At 48.3% G+C, this 23333-nt stretch overlaps 1 protein-coding gene across 2 annotated transcripts in view; it reads right to left on the bottom strand.

The window, feature by feature from the left end:
- The window catches only part of GNG12 (G protein subunit gamma 12), a 116626-nt gene that overhangs the window by 66941 nt on the left and 26352 nt on the right, over nt 1-23333 (bottom strand). For both annotated transcript variants that reach the window (XM_023509830.1, XM_023509829.1), the window contains exon 2: nt 2683-2733. The gene's annotated coding sequence lies outside the window, so the exon portion shown is untranslated. The remainder of the gene's footprint in view (nt 1-2682; nt 2734-23333) is intronic.

The raw sequence follows: 23333 nt of genomic DNA, 5'->3' as shown, positions 1-23333 counted from the left end.
GTCTGGGTGCCCCCCGGCCCCCCACCCTGCTCACCTCCCCACCCCATCCTTCCTGAGGCGTCTGGGTGCCCCCTGGCCCCCTACCCTTGCTCACCTCCCCACCCCATCCTTCCTGAGGCATCTGGGTGCCCCCTGGCCCAACCCTGGACACCTGCTCCCTCTTTCATGCCAGTGGCTGTTCTCCTTTCCCGACCTGGCACCACTGTTGGACCTTGTACTTGACTATGTGTTGGTGGCGCCCGACAATAGCTTCACATCTTTCCTCAAAGAGAGAGACCTTTTTAACCCGGTATTTTGAAGAGGGTAAAAAGCCACTGGAATAATTCACACATGGATTATAAAAATGGCACAAATGCAACTGAACAAGGGAATCTTCCTGTAGCTCTCCAATAATTCTATATAGAACAGCACAGTGCCCAGTACACAATCAGCACCCTAAAAATACAGACTTTATTACCGCTATTATTAATCCCCCTCTACCACCACTGTACTCACTGCCTGCCCTTCCATCATCACCCTGTAGGTCATTGTCCTTTTTAGAACTGTGGCAAGTTAGAGACCACAATTATGAGTTTTAGTTATATTTTGTGATTTGTAAAGCACTTTTATATACATTATCCTTTTCTGGTCTTCCCAGCAATCCTCAAGTTACATATTATTCCCATTTTACAGACAGAAAAACTGAAGCTAAGATCTACTTTGTAAGGTCCCAGACCCAGGCTCAAACCCAGGCCTTGTATCAATCTGTTCTCACCATAACAAGCAGCTGCCAGCTGTAGGGTGATCGCAAGCATCTGAGAGCTTCGCGATTCCCAGGGTCCACCCGGACCTCATGAACGTGGACGGCCCAGCAGAAGGGGCTGTGGGTCGGTATTGGGGAGCACTCCCATGACTGATGCACTGCTGCTGGTGAGCGTGCAGAGCCCACCCTGCTCCTGGCTGACCAGGCACCTGCTGTGCTCTTGGCCCTGCGCTGACCATGACAAAGGGGTATGTGGCCCTTGGCTCTCAAAGAGCTCACAAAGCAACTAAGGAAGTGGGACCAGCCAAGATGAAAGAAGAGTGGGCCAAAGACAATCCTGCTTGGCTCTGAAGGAGTCAGGGCAATGAGTCACAGATGGCAGGGTGGACAGGAAGGCCAGTCACAGAAGGGAAAATTCCACTGGGCCCTGCAAAATGGGCAGGATTTCCAGGACAGAAGGGGTGAGCAGAAAGCCATGCTCAAGAGATGCTGAGTAAACTGGCAAAAATAAAGCACATGGTGGGAGTTGGGCAGGAGAGGGAGAGGCCACACCGAGGAGCTGGGCGGGGGTAGGGGGGGTGGGGGGGGAGGTCTCTGAGCAGGAGTGCCCTTCTGAAAGATGAACAGAATGACCACCTTCATGACAGTGCCACACAGAGCGAGGGGAGACCTGGAGGGTGGAAAACCTGGTACGGGCAGGATGACCTTGGAATCAGAACTCAGATGCTGGACGGCAAGGGGTGACATTAGGATTCTAGGCTGCCCGAACAGGGCAGAAGGATGGGCCAAGAAGTGGGCATCCATTCTGAGTCCTTCACTCTCCACGCTCTTCTCATCCTAACATAGCTGTTTTTATGGACCATAAACGCCATGGTTGGAAGACCGTAATCTACATGTAGCTACAGTGGCTACAATTCTCCCCTTCCCTGTATCCATGCTCCCTGCAATGGGATTCTGCAGCCCCTCTGGTCAAGAGGCAGAGTCTCCACCTGAACTTCTTATATCCAGGAAAGCCCTGGAGCTCGTGTTAGCAAAATAAAGTGGAAGCAGTGCTGTGCCAGTCAAGTTGTGACCTTGGCCTCAAGACACTTCCCCTGGTGCCCTGCCCAATCACCTTGTGAACACACTCAGCTCTGTCCCTGTTATCACTTCAGCTGACAGCCAGGTGACCCCTGAGACAAAGCCTAGTTGACCTGGACCTGCAGCTGTTCACAGAAACAGTTCCAGCTGACACAAGAATCACTCAGCTGAGCCCAGCCCCAGTTACCAACCCACAGAACTGTGACAGAGTTATTGACCGTAGAGGGTTATTTTAAGCCAGTAAATGTTGGGTGCTTTGTCACACAGCACAAGCTAACTCATACATGTTGCAAACAACAGCATGGCCACAATGTCAGGGATGAAGTCCCAGAAGCTTCTCCCCTTAAGTAGTATATTACTTTCCTAGCACTTAATTTTCTACCACTGCGAACTGTTAACTCATCAGAACCACATTTAGGCTGAGAGACGAGAGAGAAGCAGAGCCCCATCAACATGTGGCAGCTGTGAGCCCACTTTCATTTCCACACGCTGAAGGGACTGTCTGAATTCCTTGGCTGAGCTGACACTGTTGTTTTGGATACTGCCTGAAACAAGCAGACCATAAACAGGGGCCTGGAAATAGTTTCATTACCAAAAAGAAAAGCTTTCATTTTAATAGTATTTGGCATGTAATCATGGATCTTTTCCCTGACCATGATCTTAGCAAAAGAACATGGGTTACTCTGGTTTTTTTAAGGCATGGAAACATCATAAATCATTTGGGAGAAGCAAAGTGCAGATCGGCAGACGTCTATTCACAGTACTGATGGGGTGCATGCAACTTAGAAGTGTCAACTTCATTTAAAAAATAATGTCAAACGCACACTCTGCTTAAAAAAAAAAAAAAAAGTTAAACTTACCAGTTAGACTGTGTGGTCCAACGTTTTGATGTTTTAAGTGGTGGGATGAATCTGAAATAGAATTAAACAAACATTCGGTGAGTAAATCACACTTGGGAAGGGTGTGTTCTTGATCCCAAGGGACTGCCATAATGCTAGGCGTTGATTCTTGGGATTAAAGATTAACAAAGTCTTTTCTGGCTCCTGATGGAATAAGAAGCATTTTTCGCCTACATATTTCAACTTCCTGAATAGAGAGCATTCTCTCATCTACTTCAGGGAGTGCTCAAGCCTGAGGCCAGGATAACTATAAATGGTAGTGTTTCTGTCCAAACCCTCCACCTCCGGGAAGTCTCTCGTCCCTGCTCTTGCCTCGGTCCCTCACACCCCTTTTTCTGGGACTAAGTTGTGGTTTCCTTGAAGGAACCAATGAAACAACTGGTGGTGCAGCGTAATCCGGAGGGCACTAGGACGGGCACACAAGGCTCTCACGGAGACCACGGGACCATGTGAACAGCCGTGCATTTCTGTCTTACTTATGGTGGGCGGAAGGCAGTGCTATTGGACAGAAATACAATGCAAGCCCCATACCTGATGTTAAATGTCCCATAGGAAACAAAAAAAAGCACCTGAATAGCAAAAGCAATCTTGAGCATAAAGAAAAAAGCTGTAGGCATCACACTGCCTGACTACAAGGCTAGAATAACCACAGTGGCATGGTACCGGTATAAAAATAGACCCACCAATGGAACAGGAGAGAGGACCCAGAAACAAAGAAAAAGAGACATCAATGGAACAGGAGAGAGGACCCAGAAACATAGCCACACACGTCCAACTCAGCTGACAAAGCCAACAGGAACATACACTGGGGAAAGGACATCTTTCTCAATAAGTGATTCTAGGAAATCTGACCATACACAAAAACCAACTCAAGATGGATTAAAGATTTGAATATCAGACCTGAAACTCTAAAAGTATTAGAGGAAAACCTACAGGAATCTCTTTTGGACATGACTGAGACCTCAAAATCACAGGCAACACAAAAACAATGTCTTAACTACAAACTTTGCAAAGCAAAGGGAATCAACAGAGCAAGTAGACCTGCAGAATGGGAGAAAATATTCGCAAAGCACACGTCTCACGGGGGCCTAACATCCAGAATCTACAAGGAACACAAACTCAACAGAAAAAACAGTTAACCCCATTTAAAAGGGGGTTAAGGACATCAATTGACATTTCTCAAAAGACAACAAATGGGCAACAGCATACGAAAAATGTTCAGTCTCGCTAATCAGAAATGCAAATTAAACCACCATGAGATATAATCTTACACCAATCAGGACGGCTAGGAAAAGAAAAAACAGAAGAGGAACTCTTAGACACTGTCGGTGGGAATGCAAATTAGTGGAACCTCTATGGAAAACAGCAGGCAGGTTTTGCAAAGAACCAAAAATACAACTACCATACGATCCAGCAATCCTAGCCCTGAGTATCTATCCAAAGATCTGTATGTAAAAATGACACCTGCACTTACACATTTATTGAATTTTTAGTCACAGTAGCAAAGATATGGAACCTAAGTGTCCATCATCAGGACTGGATAAAGAAAATGTGGATATACACGATGGAGTACTATCCAGGCAGGGACAAGGATGGAACTGAAGGCCATTATCTTCAGTGACACAACTCAAAACAAAGACCTCGTTTCTCACAAGTGGGAGGTGACTGGGAGGCACGGGAGCAGAGTGTGGGAGAAGACAGGGAACCTCCCAGACGGGGTGGAGGAGGGAGGCTGCCCGGTGGGTCCAGGGGTTGCTCTAGTGATAAGCGTTTGAAAACGCTGACTTCACCACCTCATAACATCAATGTAGCAAAACTGCTCTTGCACCCCACGAATATATACAAAAATAGAGAACAATTTTTTTTTTGAGACCGTCTCCCTCTGTCACCCTGAGTAGAGTGTATGGCATCATCACAGCTCACAGCAACCTCAAACTCCTGAGCTCAAGTGATCCTCTTGCCTCAGCCTCCCAAGTAGCTTGGGACTACAGCCGCCCACCACAACGCCTGGCTAGTTTTTTCAATTTTTAGTAGATGGGGTCTCTCTTGGCTCAGGCTCCTGAGCTCCTGCAATCCACATGCCCCACCCTCCCACAGTGCTGGGATTACAGGCATGAGCCACTGCACCTGGCCCAGAAAACAATTTTTAAAAAGTCCTAGTAGCCACATATAAAAAGCAAAGAAACCGATAACACATTTTAATATATTTAACCTAATTTATGCAGATCATTCCAACATGTAATCACTGTAAAAATTATTTGTGAGATATTTCACTTTTTTTCATACTAAGGCTTCCATATCTGGGTACCTCAACTTAAGCCAGCCACGTTTCAAGTAGACAAAAGCTACACGTGGCCAGTGGCTACCAAACAAGACAGCACAGTTCCAGGGAATCTTTTCTGGGCCTTCAGGTATTGGCAAGTATCCAAAGTCAAACATATATGGAGATCTTAGGTACCTATTTTTCTTCTCCCAGTAATCCATCTTCATCCCGTTCATGACGTCACGTAAACAGAAGTCAATGTGGATGGCAAGTGTGTGCATGGTACTGACCACGTGCAGGAGCTGTTCCAGGCAGCTCCCTGGGGACCTCAGGTGATCCTCATGGGAACTGAGTATACTGCCATCCTTGTCTCATTACAAGGCAACTGAGGCAGAGGTCGTGTCTCCTTCCTGGGGCTGAGAGACAGTGGCGGAGATAGAATTCAAATCCATGCCATCTGCCTCGAGAGCCCAGGATCTTAGACGCTATCCTCTCAAATTTGAACAGCTCAAAATAAGATAATTATTTTCAGTTTTAATTATACCCCTCGAATGGGCTGAGCCTGCTCTGATAACATGGTTAGCTGATAATGGTGACGGCAGATGGGAGAGTTACTGGATGCGCTGGGTAATTAAATTAGAGCTGGAAGAGCACGCGTGAGCCCGAGGAAGGGAGGCTCCTGTGGGGGTCCATGGAGAACCTTGCTTTTGTGATTTTTTTCTGAGGGAAGGGCCTACCGCTGTCAGATTTTCATAGGGTAAGCTGGAGAGCCTCTGTCTCAGCGGGGTAGAGAGTTAGGAACACACACACTGTTGCTTTATTAATCCACGTCCCCCAGAGAAATAACATCCAGTGAGCATAATCAGGTCCACACACTCACTTCCTACCCAAGTCACAGGGCAGGAGGCTGGGCCGTGATGTGGGGCTGAGGTCACTGCAGGCCATGCTGCCCAGGCTCCACGGGAGCCCGGAACCTGCTGAAAACCTCTCCTTGGCTTTAGGAGCCGGTCCAGCTTCTCAGCCCCACCCACCTCACGGCCCTCTCCTGGAGGCAGCCGCCAGAGGGCGCCCCTCACACCTGTGCCTTTACAGATCCTTCTTCCTGCCAAACATGTCCTTTCCCTGGGCATCTGCAGGACTTCACGTTTCAGGGCAGAAGTTGCTGCCTCTGGGAGTCCCTGGTGAACTCCATGGAGTGGCTTTGGGACAACTCTGCCGGTGTTTGTTCATTCCGACTGGCAGTTAGGTCCAGCTGCAGTCAGGCAGCTCTTTACAGCAGGGATATATTCTGAGAAACATGTCCCCATTTTGTCACTGTGTGGTCAGAGTGCGTGGACACAGCCCAGCAGGACAGCCTACTGCACACCCAGGCTACAAACCTGCACAGCACACATCACTGGACTGCGTACTCCAGGCAAGTGCAACAGCCGTCAGCAGCTGTGCATCTAAACTTTTCTGGACACAGAAAAGGTACAGTTAGAACATAGCATCTTCTGGGACCACTATCCTATATATGATCTATTGACTGAAATGCTATTAAAGCACATGACTATCACTGACAATAATAAAAGTTGGATTTTATAATCACTTTAATTAGTAATTCTAGGAGGTAGATTCTTTTATTACTCCATTTAGCAGGTGAGCGAGCTGAGGCATAGCAGTTAAGTCAGGCCAAGGTCATACAAGTTCTAAGTGGCAGGGCCAAATTGTGAACCCAGACCACTCAGGGCGTGCACCCAACAGCCACACCACGGCAGTCTCCCCGGGAACTCTGCGCCCTTCCCTCTAAGTAGTCCTATATTTTAAGATTTCCACACACTGGTCTCTCTGCCAGCTTTTTGCAGAATCCCTGAAGGCTGAGAATGTGTCTAACGCATCTCTGTCTCCCCGGGACCAGTGAGGTGCTTAGTGCATACAGGAGGTGCTCAATAAAGGCACAGAGGAAAATGCTGGATTAGCACTAGAAGGACAGGAAGCAGGGCTATAAATTTGGGCCAAACAAAAACACTAGTACAGAAAGTCTCCCAACATGCACTTTACCAAAGCAAGCTTTCAATTTCACCTTGGAAATCTAACCAGTATCAAGGGGGACAATCACCCCCTACTCTTGTTCAGCTTCAGAGGGAAAAACTCAAACCCTGCCAGACTTGGTCTTACCTGAGAAGTTCAGCAGCATCCTTTCACTGTGCATGAGGACCTAACTAATCAACACACCTGCGTGACAGCACCTCAAGGTCTTGGCCAGAAGTCTAGAGCTGTGATTTCCAATGCAGTCGCCACTTAGACATATGAGTCTTTAAATTTAAATGAGACAATGACAAACTCACTTCCCCAGTTACATGAGCCACACTGCAAGTGGTCCAGTAGCCATAGACAGCTACCTAGGGAGAGGCACAGCTACTATTGTGTTTTTACTTGCAAATTCTGATGTGATGTTATTTCAAAAATAGCAAAACAGATGTGAAAGGGCCTTAGACACACACAGGACCCTACTGGAGGGATAAAAGGCAAATGCTTCACAAAAGGGAGGTGAAGTTGAAAGAAATTTTCCCTTTGCTTTAGTTATCACAGAGACATCAGTGGTCGTCAGATGCTGGCAGGGCCACCAGTGTTATAAAGGAACTGCCGCAGGTAAGCAAGAAGCACACAGGGATTCTTGAGCTCGAAAGGCGAAAGCATAGGGAGCAAAGGGCTGATGGTTTGTCCCCTTGTACAGGGCTTCATCCCAGGGACCAGCACACCCTGTGAGGTGTTCCAGCCTACTGTAACCAAGTCTCCAACCAAGTCTCCACTGTGGCCCCTGGCCAGGAGAGCTAGTCCAGGCTGTTCATCCAGAGACACTCTTCTACCTGGTCACCATCCTAACCCACGGAAAGCTTCTGTAGACGTAAAATTGTGTTTTTAAATTGAGAAGCTGGCGATATATGTCCTCAACTAGTCTGCAGATAAGTTGGGGGGAAGTATTCTGATAATACCAAAGCCAGCGCTGAAATTTTAAAAATACACACGGATTCCTATTTTTGTCATACCTTACTATATTAAAAGGTCAGAGTGAGCAGTAAACTGAAATGTTACACTTGACATTTCCCCATTTTTCTAGTGGAAGGACAAGGGCAGTGTTAAAGGGATAGTCCGTGTCTCTGGAATGCACCCATAGCCACACCACTCCATGCTATTTACTGTTGCTTCTTACCCTTCACAGACATGCTCTGTTACACAACAGTGGCTGTAGTTTATATGCCATTGGTGCTAAACCTGGCAAAGGCATTGGACTCAGAAAGATCTGGGTTTGAACATTAATTCTCAGCTGAGTGGCGAGTCCTTAGACAATTTGATCTCCAAACCTCAATTTCCTGGAGTGTAAAATGGGACTAATAATGCCTTTTGCACAGATTTGCTGTAAGGATAAAAAGGAAAAACGTTAAACAAAGTGATACCAGGAAAAACCCTATGAATGACAGTTATTTAAGCTTCACTTTAAATTGTGAAGACTTTCTACTCATCCATTCCTGAGTCCTTCACGCTGAAAAGCCGCGTCTACTAAACAACTCCCCGCTGCTGGTTATTTTACTTACTACCAGTCCAGTCTAACTCGGACCACACTGGACATCCTCATGCCTCCTTCTCTCATTCCTTCATCTCACTTCTCTAGTGCCCTTCAATTCCTAACAATCTTTTTTGCTTTTAAAGGGGATTTTACTAACAGCCAATACCAAATTAACAGACAGTTTCTGAGATCTTGATGTTTTACACATAAAATAGCAAAACTTAAGGCTGTTCTAGTTTGCATTTCTTAGTGAAGGTGAACATTTTCTGTTCTTTTTTTTTGGTAGAGACAGTCTCACTTTGTCAACCTTGATAGAGTACTGTGGCATCACAGCTTACAGCAACCTCCAACTCCTGGGCTTAGGCAATTCTCTTGCCTCAGTCTCCCAAGTAGCTGGGACTACAGGCGCCCACCACAACGCCTGGCTATTTTTTTGTTGCAGTTCAGCCAGGGCTGGGTTTGAACCCGCCACCCTTGGTATACGGGGCTGGCACCCTACTCACTGAGCCACAGGCGCCACCCCCATTTTCTGATTTATTAATGGTTTGTTACTTTGAGAAGTTTATATTTTTTGGTCATGTATGTAGTAGAATCTTGAAATTTTTCTTAGGAATTTGAATGAGTTCTTTACAGTACGTGATAATCAGCAGTTAATATGTTTGCTACAAATATTCTTAAGACTTTTGTAATTACGATTTTCATTTATACAGCCTTTAAAACAGGGGCCCTCAAACTGCAGCTTGCCTAGGACATTTATCCGGCCCGCTGGGTGTTTTCGCCACCACTGCCTATCCTGCTTAGCAGCCAACTTGTCCCGGAGCCTGCAGTCTGGCTCTCCAACAGCCTGAGGGACAGTGAACTGGCCCCCTGTTTAAAAAGTTTGAGGACCCCTGCTTTAAAAACTAATATGCAACAGTCATGTTTTGTATACACTTTCTGAGTTATGACATTGCTTCTTGGCAAAATGTCTAGCTTTTGACAGCTTCTCAAAGTCCATCATAACCATGTTGATCTTCACAGCAACTTGTGAATGAGCCGGGAAGTATAACAAGATCAGACAGGAGACTCAGGGTTACCAAATCCTGGAGTTGGTCATAATCAGAGACTGAGTCCCTCCTACTAAGCCATAGGACCCCTTGTGAAAGGAAGCTTGTGAGGTAAAAATAGGGTGGTGTGTTTTGTGCATGATGGATGAACTTCTTATTCAAACCACCCATTCTGTATCATATCCTATTGGAAGCCTTTACAGAGTGTCAGAACCAACCATGACTGCAGTGGGGGCTCCCAAGATACATTCGGTCTTTGCAAACCCACCAGAACAACAGCTAGCATAAAAATGCATCAGGGTGGGCCATCATGTGGCAAAATAAACTAACTTAGCTCTGAATTAAGTTTTGTTTCATTATTTTATCTGGTGCGAATACCACGTCTTCCCCCAAGGGGCTCATTGAAACCATTCTTTTCTTCAACTTTTTCTAACTTTCTCCCATTTTTATTACAAGTATTTCAGAATATGCAGCACTTCTCACACTGGATGGGTGGCCCCCAAGTCTGCCTTCTATCTCCTAAGTCGCCTGGCACCTTGCACTCTACACAAATGCACTCAGTGATGGGGAGGCGGTTTACATAGTTTGGTTAAAATAAGAATGTCCCCCACCGGCGGGCCTGACTGTGCTCTGCGGGCCATCCCATCCCCTACTTTGACGAGCTTCCTTGCATGAGGCAGCTCTACTGCACTCAAGCCAGAAGTCAGCATTAGCTAAACAATACCAAACAGAACGTCCAAATGTTTCCAACCTTGAGCAGATCTGTATAATTCCGCAGATATATCTGTTATGCTTGTATTTGCAAAGTCTGCTAACTCATTCCTCAAAAATCCACTGTGTACAACTCACCCGCAGAACACACGAGCCATGGTCAGCATTCGGGAAAGACTCAGATAAAAATATGGGACATCTGTTTCCTAATATCAGGAAAATTTACAGGAAATGATTAATTTTAACTAGGGAGAGAAAAATCTGTATCAAATTATGAAATGAAAACATCCAAAATTCACAATTGGCTTCAGCAAAGCCTGTGAGTCATCGGATCTTCAGAACTGGGAAAGATTCTTCACATTTTACTGAAATACTTGTCACAGTAGAAATATTTTATGTGGATATACAAATATATGGATATACAAACAAGCATGGCAGTATGTGCCCCAGCCCGCACAGCACTCAGGCTGTCTCCCCACAGTTATTTCCATAACCCCCGGCAATTAGGGTATTTCATGTGTATTTTTATCATACTCTCAATGCCTTAATAACTAGGACCTATCTAAACCAGATGGTGATCCCTGGAGAGAGTGTGGCTCTTTTGAGAATGTACTTCTCCCATGAGAGCAGGAAGGACAGTGATGGGCAGCCACAGAGCAAAGCCGCAGGGGACGGGGTCTGCAGCCTTGCCAGCTCTTCACATCCTGCTCATGTGCTTCTGACCTGCGCTGTGCCTGGCGCCGTGGAAAGCTTCCGGGAGGAGGAAGTGTGGAAGCTAAAGTGTGAAGAATCCTCCGAGATCCCTTCCTGTCGTGTGGGAGACTGGAGTTCGATTCCCCACGGGGGAGTCAAAAAGTAACAAAATAAACAATGACCAAGGTTAACTGGGATAGGAAAGGAGGTGGCGTGAGGAGGAGGAGACAGCTCCTGCATAGCCTTGGGAGAAGAGGCACTGGGGCTCCAAGGAGCTCAGTGTGCTGGGGCCGAGCTCCAGGCTGGAGGGCGGCCTGACAGGCTTTGTGGTCAAGCTGAGCCTAAAGCAGGGGCCGCAGGGAGGCACACAGGACCCACGTCTCCAGCATCCTCACATCACACAGGAGCTGGCACTGACGGAGGGAGTAGCTACAGCCCTTCTAGGCAACAGAGCTCTGGGGGGCAAGATGACAGACGGTCCCATGGCCACAACCTCATCAATGCCGGTACTAATGCCAAGGAAAAACCAAGAGCTGGCTCCCAGCCCGACAGAGGGCAGTCAGGATTATCTCCATCTTATAGGTGAGCTGGTTTTCAAACACGGTATTCATTGATGTTTCTTTCTGTTAATTGATCCTGCTTCTGCCTAGGGAACCAACTTGTCTTCCCACTAAAACCTGAAGTCCCAGACAAAGGAAGTCCCATGTCCCAGAAATCCCCTCCATGTGATACAAGCCAAGATGGTTGGTCACACTACTCAGTTGACAAAGCACCTGAGTGGCCAGTAGGGCACATGACCCAGGTTCTGGTGCAAAGTTAAATGATCTTCATCAGGCTAATCTGGGCCTTTTGAGCTATATGGAATCCTCTGGAATAACTCAGGGCTTCCAGGGGTGCCTGTGTCATTTTCAATAATTCATTCTCAAGGATACTTGCAAAGCAAAGGTCTGGGGCTGAGGGCCTAGTGGTGACCGCCTGTCCTAAGGTGAAAAGAATTGCACATTGAACAGCAGATAGCAAGAAGAGTGGCCTGAATTTAATTCTGTCATTTTCTGAGAGTTAACCAAATATATTTCCACTTTGACTTTTGATACTGGAAGTCTTCCTAAAACAATCTCCTTACACAGAGCAGTAAACATTTGCACTATCTTTGCAAACCGGGGACTATGCAGAGCCTCCCCACTACAAGGGCTCCCGTTCCTACTGTGTAGCAGAGCTAAGGTTTGGAAGACAGAACACTAGAGACTAGTTTCCAACACACGGTCACCACAGGACGTCACTTTATGGCAATATTTGACAGGTGGAGGGTGGCTGACCAACCTTTATAGACTGACAGTGGAAAATTAGGTGACACAGAAGTACAGAAAGGAAGGATTGCAGATGAGATGAAGGCGGCCCGCACACTTGTGGCTTTGTTACAGGGCGCTGACTAAGGCAGTGCGAACTTCAAACTGCTGTACACCTGTTTTCTGCTACAGGAAAGCAAAGCCCTTCAGGAATCCTTTCCTTACAATAGCAATAGTGAGTAAAATACGTGATCGGCCTTCAGTCAGAAGATGCAGAAAGACTTCAAACTAGTAGGCACCGAGGGCCCACTGTCAAGTCCTGATTTGGCTTCCTCCTCCCGGAAAGCTCAGTAAACATTATCCAGGCTCAATGCCGAGGGGGAGAATACTGAGAGGAATGCATGAAGATAGGCCTTAGAACCTCTGATGATATATATAACAAAACAAAACAAAACCCCGACGAGCCAACACTTTAGATTTCAAAATCTAACCATGCTTGAATGAAGTTATTAAAACAAAACTAAACCTTCATTAGCTTCAGAAAACTTAAAGGAAAATTTAGCAGTCTTGGTAATGTCACAATTATATTTCCTTCTAAAAATTCTGGTTTTATCAGCACATTCTTGGTAACTGAGATCTTGATACAGGTTGAAGATAACCACTGTGGCCATGAGGTTTAGTTCTCTAATCGCCTCTCTCCTTTTGAGGGCAACTTTGAGACACCCAGATAGAATCACTGCAGAGATACTTAGATTACGTCTGCAGCACAGAATCAGGGCAGTCAGAGCAGGAGGCGGCAAAGGGGCAGAGAAACAAGACCGGCAGGGTTTGTCTCCACCCAGACTCCGGGTGTGGACTCTTGCTTCCCTAGCCTCATGCTGGAGGGGCCGCTCGGGTGGGCCGTGGGCTCCAAGACCCACAGTTCACACATGTGACACAGGTGTGCTACTGGGAACGTCCCCCCTCCCTCTGGTGTTGAGATTTGATTCCATTGCATAGTTTAGCCTTAAATGACAGCCACCAAAACACGGCTGAGCACTGAATGTTTTTTTGCCATTAAAAACCAATCGGAGGTCAGGAACCATGGGCTCATGCCTGTAATCTTAACACTCTGGGAGGTCAAGGCAGGAGGATCACTTGACCTCAGGAGTTCGAAACCACCCTGAGCAAGAGCCAAGATCCCAGTCTCTACTACGAGTAGAAAAACTGGACAAGCGCCAGTAGTCCCAGCTACTCAGAGGAGGCTGAGGCAAGAGGGTTACTTGAACCCAGGAGTTTCAGGTTGCTGTGAGTTAATGCCATGGCACTCTACCCAGAACACAGATCATCTTAAAAAAAAAAAAAAAAACCAACCAACCAAACAACAACAAAAAAAACATTAGCAAAGGACTTGTCTTTTCCTGAGTCATTAAGTGATAAATGGCTTATTAAAAAACAAACAAACAAACCACAACTGTTCAACATGAATCCACTCAAATCCACAATTCAACAGGAAGATGATAACTCTGAAAAAAATCCAGCCTACCCTGCACCACCCACCTGCGCTTACACATTCTAGTTGCTTCCTTTAAGGGGTAAGTTACCTCTAATTTTAGTTTGCACCCTGCCACCATTCTTACAGACCTTTCTGATTTATATACATTCTCAACTACATGATGTGCCAACCATCACTTGGGGGAGGTATATGAGAGCATAGAACCACTGCACCAGAAAACCACCCAGAACAAAAACCTGGAGTCAAGGAAAATGTCCGTTCACGGTATCACTGAAAGGGCAACTCAGGGCACCCGACAAGGTTCCAGCTGGTGCCAGAGGCTTGCAAGTCCAGCCCTTCTCCTCGGGGTCTCCCACTTTTCATTTGATTAACCGTCTGCATTGACAACTTGGACTGCAGGTCCCTTAACTGTGTGGGCCCCACTTTGCCTGTCTATTTGCTGCTTTCCTTCCCTCGAGAAGCTGCTTTACTTGGCACAACCTAGATTTTCAATAAATGGAAAAACAAGGTCTGGATGTACATGTGTAACTGAAACGTTCACAGTGGCTGGGGGAAAGGTGACGGCACCGCTAATTCTGAAATTCAGTCCTAGTTTTCTTCTGTCAGATGTAGCTCCTGTTCCTGAGAATATGTCCGTCTTAATTCAACAATTGCATCGACAATGGATACTTATGAGGTAGGAGTCTCACCCTTTCAAAATTCACACGTTTTTGATAATCACAAACTCCTTACCCTCCGTAAGCAGGTTGAGGTGCTCGTCCCTGGTCTTGGGAAATGGACAGAGTCTCAGTTTCCCTCTTCCCCACATCTGATGACTCTCAACTGTCCAGCGCTGGCCTTGTCTGAACTCCAGACTCACTGGCCAAGTCTTGGCATCTCCCTGGATCGCTTTATTAGGCATCTCAGACTTAACAATACCCCCAACCACATTTTTAGGGGGTGTCAAATGGTCCTTTGTTGAAATATTTTTAGGGTGACCTATGATGTCTGGAGAGTGGTGGCCATCGACATCGTGGCCCACAGACTAGGCTATCCCCCAGGTTCTAATGGTTCCAGAGAGTTCTCTAGCTAAAGACTGGTCCCCATCTGTCTGGCAATATCAACAACCCAAAGTGGTACTTCTGCTGTGTTGAATGTTTCTCTGTTCATCTCCTGGTAGGTCCTTGAGGGCCTTGCTGATCAGGGCAGAGGAAGAAGGAACCACTTCAGTCTGGCTGGTGTCTTCTGGATGGTCAGTTTCAGGGTGAGCCTCAGGCCCTTCCAGTCACCAGTTGCCTTGGCAATGTCATCACCAATCTCTTTTGGAGACAACCCCAGGGGCTGATCTCAGGGTCCAGGGCAGATGTGGCACTGACTTTGGCACTGGTGCACCTCAGGTACACGACTTTGCTCTTGTTGGGGTCAAACTCAGACACATGGTTGGAGGCAGCTGGTGTCGGGTAGACCAGATTTGGGATGACCAAACCAAGTTGTACCTTGGCTTTCTAAGTTGAAAGCTGAAAAAAGCCACAATCACATTCTTGATGATCGCCCCACCCTGCTCCCCTCTTGGCTGGCCCACATGGACATCAGTGGCATCAGTGGGACGTTACCACCTGTGCCCTGGTTCAAACCCAAATCCTCGTTCATCTTTGGCTCCATTCTCATCAACTGCAAATCCAACCAGCCCATCAGCAAATCCTCTTAGCCCTGCTACCTTAGAAATCTCTAGAATCCAATCTGGTCTCTATGTATCCAGTCCCACCCGTGCAGCTGGCAGCATCCAGGCCTGAGGGCTGACAGACCTGTGAGTGTGGGTGCCTGGCTTCAGCTCACTTCCAACCCGCAAGGCCACGTCTAACAGGCAGTGTCAGTCACTTTGCTTCCAGGAATACTTAGCGCACAGAATCAACCCGTGGTCAGCCAGGCTTTACAGGCTGGCCTGGCTCATTCTGTCCAGCCACACTGACCCCCAACTTTTCAAATATACCCAGCAGCCCTTCTTGGGCCCCGACACCAACCTTCTCCTGTCCGAGCTTCCTTCAGGTCGCCAACTCCCCGGAAGGGCCTCTATCCCTCCCGTTCCCTGCTCGGCCTTGTCCTCCCTATTAACTGTCCCTGGCTCACTACTCTGTCTACTGAACCTCCAGCCCCCTCCTTCACCAGAAGGCCAACACCACAAGAAAAAGCTGCTCAGCCCCCAGTGCACCCAGAGCCAGAGGCAACTGGTAGACTAGGGATGGACCACAGACACCTTCTTGGTCACTGAACGAACACATATTCTCAACTGCCCAGAAACAGCAAACGTACTTGATTTTCTAATGTCTGTACCATGAAAATATTCCAAGTGAACCATAAGGTAATGTCTGATTCTGAAACCACACATGCCTCCCTGCCGGCTTCCTGTCTGCCCTGAGCACATTTCAAGGTGTACAACTCAACGGCCACCTCGAGTTTTCACTAAGTATCTGGTATGTCTTGTTTTTGTCTTACTAAAGCCACAAACATTTCTTACCTTAAGAAAATGCTCATAGAATTAAAGGATTAGAGACGGCATGTGCCATGTCTGTGGCAGTGTTCCTGTCAGTCACTCTGAATGTGGCTGGCCCGGCTTTCGCCCCCCACCCCCAGTTGGCTACAGAACCTCTGCTGTATGGGTGCGTGCCGTGTTGTATGGGTGCATGCCGCTCGGGCTGGCTGCCACAGAAAACACTGTGGGATGTTAAGAAAACTCCGCGGGGGGGACCCAGAAGGAAGCACAGATCCCTGCTGCCCCGAGTGTCCTCACATTAGTTTCTCTGGCTGCTTGGCCAATACTGGGTGATTCTCAGAAGAGCAGTGTTTCCCTCATGAATGAGCCCATTTACCACGATGCACCAGGCCTGCAGTGTCAGCTCCAAGGGGACAGCCATTCTCCCAGCCCCCTGGGCACCGCCTCAGGGTGGCCATAATGCCACCCCACAGGGACTGCCAGGGCCTCTGTCTCCCTCCACGAACTCCACCGTCCTATCACTTGGCCCCCTTAGCAGCTCGCAGCTTCAGAGAATTCAGTCAACTGGCAATTATCTGTTGGGGCTTTTGCTCCTGTTCTTAAAGCACAATCTTTCCAGAGTCTTCATATAGAAGATTTAGGAATTCTAGTGTAAAAACAAAACATTAGTGTCTAGTTACTTGAGAAACAAGTCAGAGGTAGCACAGCTCAAGAATCAGGCCACATTCTAACATGAGAGCAAGTACTTAAAGCAGTGATGGCAACAACCAGTTCTGCCCTTTCACCTCCTTCACAACCAACGTGAAGGCACAGGCTGGCCCTGGTGAACTCGGATTTACAGGCCTATTTCTTTAAAGCTTAGAAGTTCGGATTCGGTGTCACAGACATCACACATCTGATCAGTTAGGAGTTTAAGTTAGATGGTTTGTCTAAAAAAAGGACTCAAGTAGGTATTGATTTTTAAGCTTTTGCCCATCCAACTCAACTCAGGTTTTTTTGTTTTAAACCACAACTCTGGATTCCTACAACATGGTGTGCAGTTGAATCCTGGACTTAACTCCCCTGCAGGCTTCACATCCCTCCCAGGCTGTCCAAACAGCTTCCTCTCCTCCTCTCTGCCCCGCAGAGAGGGGGCAGAGCCACCACAGACCACACGCTGGTGGCACACTGAGTGACCCCCAGATCCCTGCTCTCTTCCGCAGAGCTTCACTGCCGAGCCCCCTCCTGGCCCCTGCCTCCCTCAAACAATGTTTACACTCTCCCCTGCTCCCCCCGTTCAGCATGGTCAGGGAAGTTACCAACTCTTGGCCAGTTCAGCAGAGCATGTGGGACTAGCCAGGGCTGCAGCTCTGCAGAGGCCTCGTGCCGACCACGGGAGGAATCTCTTTGAATTCCTTCACTCCTGTCATCCAAACTGGGAGTGGGAGGGGAATAAATTCACAAATACAACCAAGAGATGGATAGCCACAAAAAATATTTCTGTTCTGCTTAAAACCAACAGAATCTTAACACACCAATTAGGGGCTGCAAATCCCAAATCCCTTGATGCTGGTAACAAGGCCTGAGAGTCATACCTGTTCTACTGACACTTCCCTTTCCTTCCAGTTTACTTGTGTGTGGATGTGGCCGACAGACACTACACTCGTCCACACACTAGACAGCCCAATATCTCCCCAGCAGAACCCAGGTTTGTCTACGCACAGCCCCTGTCTGGGGCAGTCTGTGCCCTGGTCACACCAGCAAGGCCTGAGGGGTGCTGGGAGAGGTATCCACTTCTTCCCAAGGTCCTCAGCTGTGAAACTGGCCATTAGGATGGGGCTGGGGCCACCATGACAACACTGTGTTGACAGCCAGCTGTGAGACAAAGCGTGTCTCAATTTACAGACCACAGACACAGCTCACAAGGAGGAGGGCAGTGGCTCCTCCTGGCTTTCCAAAGATGCAGATAAACCACCCTACTTCGAGGGCCACAATTGGCTTCTCTTACTTTAGACTCATACCAGTTTGGGAAAAGGAGAGGCTCATAGCTTCTTAGTTGGTCTCCACTGAGAGGTGAGAACACCCACTGAGCAAGCTCCCAGCCGGACCTGTCACTTAGTCCAGAGGCCCTTGGTCTTAATCAGAGCTCCCACTGTGTCCACCCACCTACCCCACCATCTGTCACTCCCTGACCACTACCAAATGGTAGGCCAGGCCCTGCACTGGGGACAACGCAGAGCACAGACAATACTGTACCCATTTTACAGACAAAGAGACTGGTGTTCAGAAGGTTTAAGTAGTTTGCCTAAAACCAAGTCTGCAAGTGGCTGAGTTAGGATTTGAATCCAAAACGCTGTGAATTGGCAGGCCTTGGACTTTTCACTACACACCATGAAGTGGTGAATGCTATCACCCTCTGGCCTAACTTTGGAATCACAAAAAACTGTATTGCTTTTTAATATTCTACAATTTGGACTTCCCCAGTCCTGTCATGCATAGTTGAAGTAGTTACACTGTGCCATTTCCAGACATTTGCTGCAGACCAGGGTCCACGGCCTACCCAGCAGTCTGTGGGACACTGTGCCCATGGGACGGCAGTACCACGGTGACGGCTTCTGCCACGGCTCTCGTCTTGCTTCTGACTGCCGCTTGCACCAGGCTCAGGGCCCCTTTCCTCCGTTGCTCAGCAGTGCCTGGTACATGCCGTGGCACACAACAGGGTCTCCACCCATATCTGATTAAATGTATGCAGAAAAACAAGGAAATGAGCCAAATAAGATGCAGTCTCAGGAAATCCTGCATGCCAGTTCTTAGGACTCTTAATTTAATGAGTTGTGTCACTTCAAAGACCCTGGCAGGGAGTCCCAGGCCAGAAGGTGTTTAATAAGTTGCTGACTAAGCTTTCTGGACACACTGTTTATAGCAAATACGTTCCTATCTGTGAGACACTGGAAATAGCCCAAGACCATTTGGAAGACATTAAACCAAGGGCCACTTATCAGCCAGGGGTTTGCCGTTACAAGGAGAAGGATGTGGAGGGTGAGGGGGCAGGGAAAGGGCAGCAGGAACCAAGGTCGGATGCAAAGGCAGACCAAGGAAGAGTGAAGACACTGATCCCAACTGTGCACACACGGCAGCCGGCTTGTGCACGGAGGCTGGGCTCACGCGAGTACTCAGATGTGCAGAGAAAATCCAGAAGTTAACAAAACCCTGGACAACTGGCTCTTCTATCTCCCCAGCCCTTACGACCAGTGTTAAAGAATTCTTACAAAATGCATGTTCACAATTTGACATGTGACCCATTTAGAAAAACATGCCTTCGATGTGCCCAAGATGAAAACTAACACCTGACAAGACCTGGATTTATCAGCCCCATAAAACATACTACCTCCTTCTCCACGTCTGGAGCCCACGTGACAGTGCGTGCCGTGAAAAGCCCCATGAGTGACTCCTCAAATCGTGGAGAAAAGCCGGCCAGTCTCTGCAGGGGCAGCATTCCTTGCTGAGACTGGTCCACTCGGGATGCTTGTTGCCTGAGGCCTGCATGTCTAACCCCTCCCTCGGCTGCCTCTGGTCCACGAGTTTCTGAACTCGGGTGCACAGTTCTCTAACAGAGGGCCCCATTTACTATTTTACCACAAACTCGGCACGTCTGCACTTTCCCACATGCCTCATGTCAATCTTGTTTTCCTGCAGAACTCCGAGTACCTGACATGCGGTAAGCTCTCATAAATATCTGTTCCCTCGCCGAGTACACTTTAGTTTACGTAACTCACTCCGCTCTGACAGTTGCTGTGATCATCAGCGTCGTGTAGGGAGGGCGCAGAGAGGCAGCGTCATTTGCTTAACAGCTGACGTTCTGCTGAGGGCCACAGAAATGGGGCAGTTAGGGTTCTCTGCCGCTCACTGCATTTCAACCCCCCGCTCATTCTCACCTAGATTATTATACTTTTATGATTTGCATTTTATCAATTAACTTTTAACTCATAAGTTCTAAAATTGTTTTTCTACTCACACTGCCAAGACAGAGCCCTGGAGAGGCAGACACCACCGTCCTAACTTCAATGGGAGTGAGAACCAGCTGCCAGCCTCCGGCAGCCCAGGGGTTGCTTAACTTAGTCAAGTCGCAACTTTGTTTCCAGCTATCCTGACCAAAACAAGATGAAGGCAACTCTAGCCAGTTAGAGCCCTGACCCTGGGGGAACCGTCAGCTTCCTGGCCTTACAGCTTCATTACACAAGTCCTCACCACACTCGTTTCTAAGGAAGCCTCCCTCTCCCGTCACGCACCTGATGCCACGACACTTCCTGTCCGAACATGTTTTGGCAAAAGGATATCACCCAAATTCCAGGAAAACACTGCCCTGTTCCAAGAAATATTTTTCCCCTTGTTTATCCTGTAATTATACAGTTATTTAAGAGGGTCCCATGGAATCACAGGCAGATTCTCTGTGGGGAAACCTGGCCTCACTGTGGGGGTGGTTGTCAGCACAGGGGCCTATGAATGAGGATTCTTTAGTAAGGGGGTGACATGAGCACATCTGTATTGCAGAGAAGTTAAACTCAGCAGGATTGGGGATGGCTGAAGTGGCCAGGAGGGACCGGTTGGGGTCCTAGTTCAGTGGTCTACGGGTAAAGCACAGTGTAGGGAGCATCACATCTCACAGGTTTCCTGATTCTGACATTTAACTACGTGAATTTGGACAAATTATCTTTGCTGTTCAATCCTTACTTTCCTCCCTGTTGAATGAGGAATAATGTATGTTATGGAATTATTGTGAGGGTTAAATGAAAAATTGCACATTAAGAACCATCACTGTTCTTAACTCAGTGAATAGTAGCTACAGGGCAGGGATGGAGGGGGCAAGTGGGGTGGATGCCTGGGTGCACTTGGGTAGCATCCAAGGAGAGGCCCAGCTATCAGTCCTGCTCACAGACAAGCGCCCGATCATTCCAAGGCTTCAAGCCCAGGTGACCATAGGACAAGCTGACATCAAAGTGCCAAGCTGGCTGGTGCTGTGGTTGCCACCTGGCAAAGGTAGGAAGCCCTCCGCAGAAGAGCAGGTGAAGGTGGGAAGCCCTCCGTAGAGGGACGGGTGAAGGTGGGAAGTCCTCTGCAGAGGGATGGGCAGAGGTGGGACGCCCTCTGCAGAGGGATGGGTGAAGGTGGGAAGTCCTCTGCAGAGGGACGGGTGAAGGTGGGAAGCCCTCCGCAGAGGGACGGGTGAAGGTGGGAAGTCCTCAGCGATGGGTGAAGGTGGGAAGCCCCCTGCCAAGGGACAGAGGAAGGCAGGAAGCCCTCCACAGAGGAATAGGCGAGTCCAGGAGGGCACAGAGCAAGAGATCAGTATTGTCGGAGGGAGACGTGGCAAGTTAAACAAAGGAAGACAGATCGAGGCACAAGGAAGCACCTGCTTAAAACCATCAGGGCTCCCCTGCCCTGTGGGCAAGGCCATCCAGGCTCTGCCTCCAGGTCTCCAGCCAGTGCTGCTCTGCCAGACTTGGGATCTGATGCTGCACAGCCCCATCCCCCAGCACCCTGTCCCCAGGGCCTCTTCCCTAATACTGCAGTTTCTCAAAAAGCCGCACTTGTTATTTTTAAGGTGGTATTAACATTATGGCAAAACAACAGTCATTAGGGAGAATGGCATCACTGCCCCACCTTTTGAAGATCGGGGCTCCCTCCCATCCCATGGGGTTGCCCTGCCCCAGGCTGCCTCCCTCCACACCCTGCTATACACACTGCCTTCCACCCTCCCGGGCAGCTTCAGGTCACCCTTTCCCAGGCCTCCCTTGGGCTGTGTTCCTCCTGCCCCTGCACTGTGCTGTCGGCTTCCTGGGTAGGATTAGGTGCGTCTACCCCTTCACAGTACCCAGTCCCAGCACCTCCACATGCAGGTGCTCAGTCCCCCTCCTTGGGTAAGTAGGACAGGCAGGCTGACAGGGCAGGCCGCATGAGCAGCAGGAGGCAGGCAGGCCAGAGGGGTTAGAGACCAAGGGTGAGGATGACCAGAAGCAGGGAGAGCCCGTCAGGAGGCCAACTGCACCGCCAGGGACTGCGAGTGGAAAAGTTAGGTGTTCGATGGAGGTCTGTGGCAGCCAAAGCTCAACCCTGCCCAACAAAACCTTGTTCCTGAATATCTACCTCAGAGAAAAATTCCAACTTAAATTCATTAAGTTAAATGTATCACCTTATGTGATGAGGAAAAAAAAAAGTTGGCTGGGCACAGTGGCTCATGCCTGTAATCCCAGCACTCTGGGAGGCCGAGGCAGGTGGATCACTTGAGGTCAGGAGTTTGAGACCAGCCTGACCAAAAACAAGACCCCATCTCTGCTAAAAATAGAAGGACTAGCAGGGCATGGTGGCAGCCCTTATATTCCCAGCTACTCAGGAGACTGAGACAGGAGGATCGCTTGAGCCCTAGAGTTTGAGGTTGCTGTGAGCTATGACGCCACAGCACCCTACCTAGGGCACACAGCAAGACTGTCTTAAAAAATATTTTAAAAAATGTTGAGAAACACTGATTTCTTAAGGGGATTTGCTAGAAGGAGTGAGAACAGCAGGGAGAAGAACTGGAGGCAGCAGCAGATTGGGAGGAAACAGCAGTGACAGTAACTTCCTCCTTCCCTTCGTGGGCAAGCCTGAGCCCAACTGTGCTATGGTTATGATCCCTCAGGGCCCGTACTAAGGGCTATGCGTTGTTTTCCTTCTCGTTCGTGACAACCTTGAAGTTATGCTCTCATCTTACAGATGCTTTGAGAACGCAGGTAACTTATCCAAGGACCCACCACTGGTCAGCAGTCAAGTGGGAGAAGTACTTGGTATAAGGCGACATACAACAGGGGTCGAATTATCACAGCAACAGAGCTGGCAGGCCTGAACACATCTGTCAGAAGGAGGCAAGAAGTTTCTGCTACATGGTTAAGCATACTATAAAAAATTATTTGAGACAGCAGTGAAGCAAAAAATGAGACTAGGAAACAATGGGTAAGGAATCCGGGCAAGAGGATGGGACGGTGTCCAGGAGGAAGGGCAGGCCTTGGCAAGCAACAGAGAAAGAAGAGAGATAGGAAGGAAGCTGAGAAAGGTGAAGGGTGGTGGGCGGGCGACCTGGCCTGGGAC

The sequence above is a fragment of the Otolemur garnettii genome, unplaced genomic scaffold, assembly GCF_000181295.1.
Source record: "Otolemur garnettii isolate 467f Iridium unplaced genomic scaffold, OtoGar3 scaffold00010, whole genome shotgun sequence".
Lineage (NCBI taxonomy): Eukaryota > Metazoa > Chordata > Mammalia > Primates > Galagidae > Otolemur > Otolemur garnettii.
Note: the sequence above shows the minus strand (reverse complement) of the source record. Positions and strands in the feature narration are given on the sequence as shown.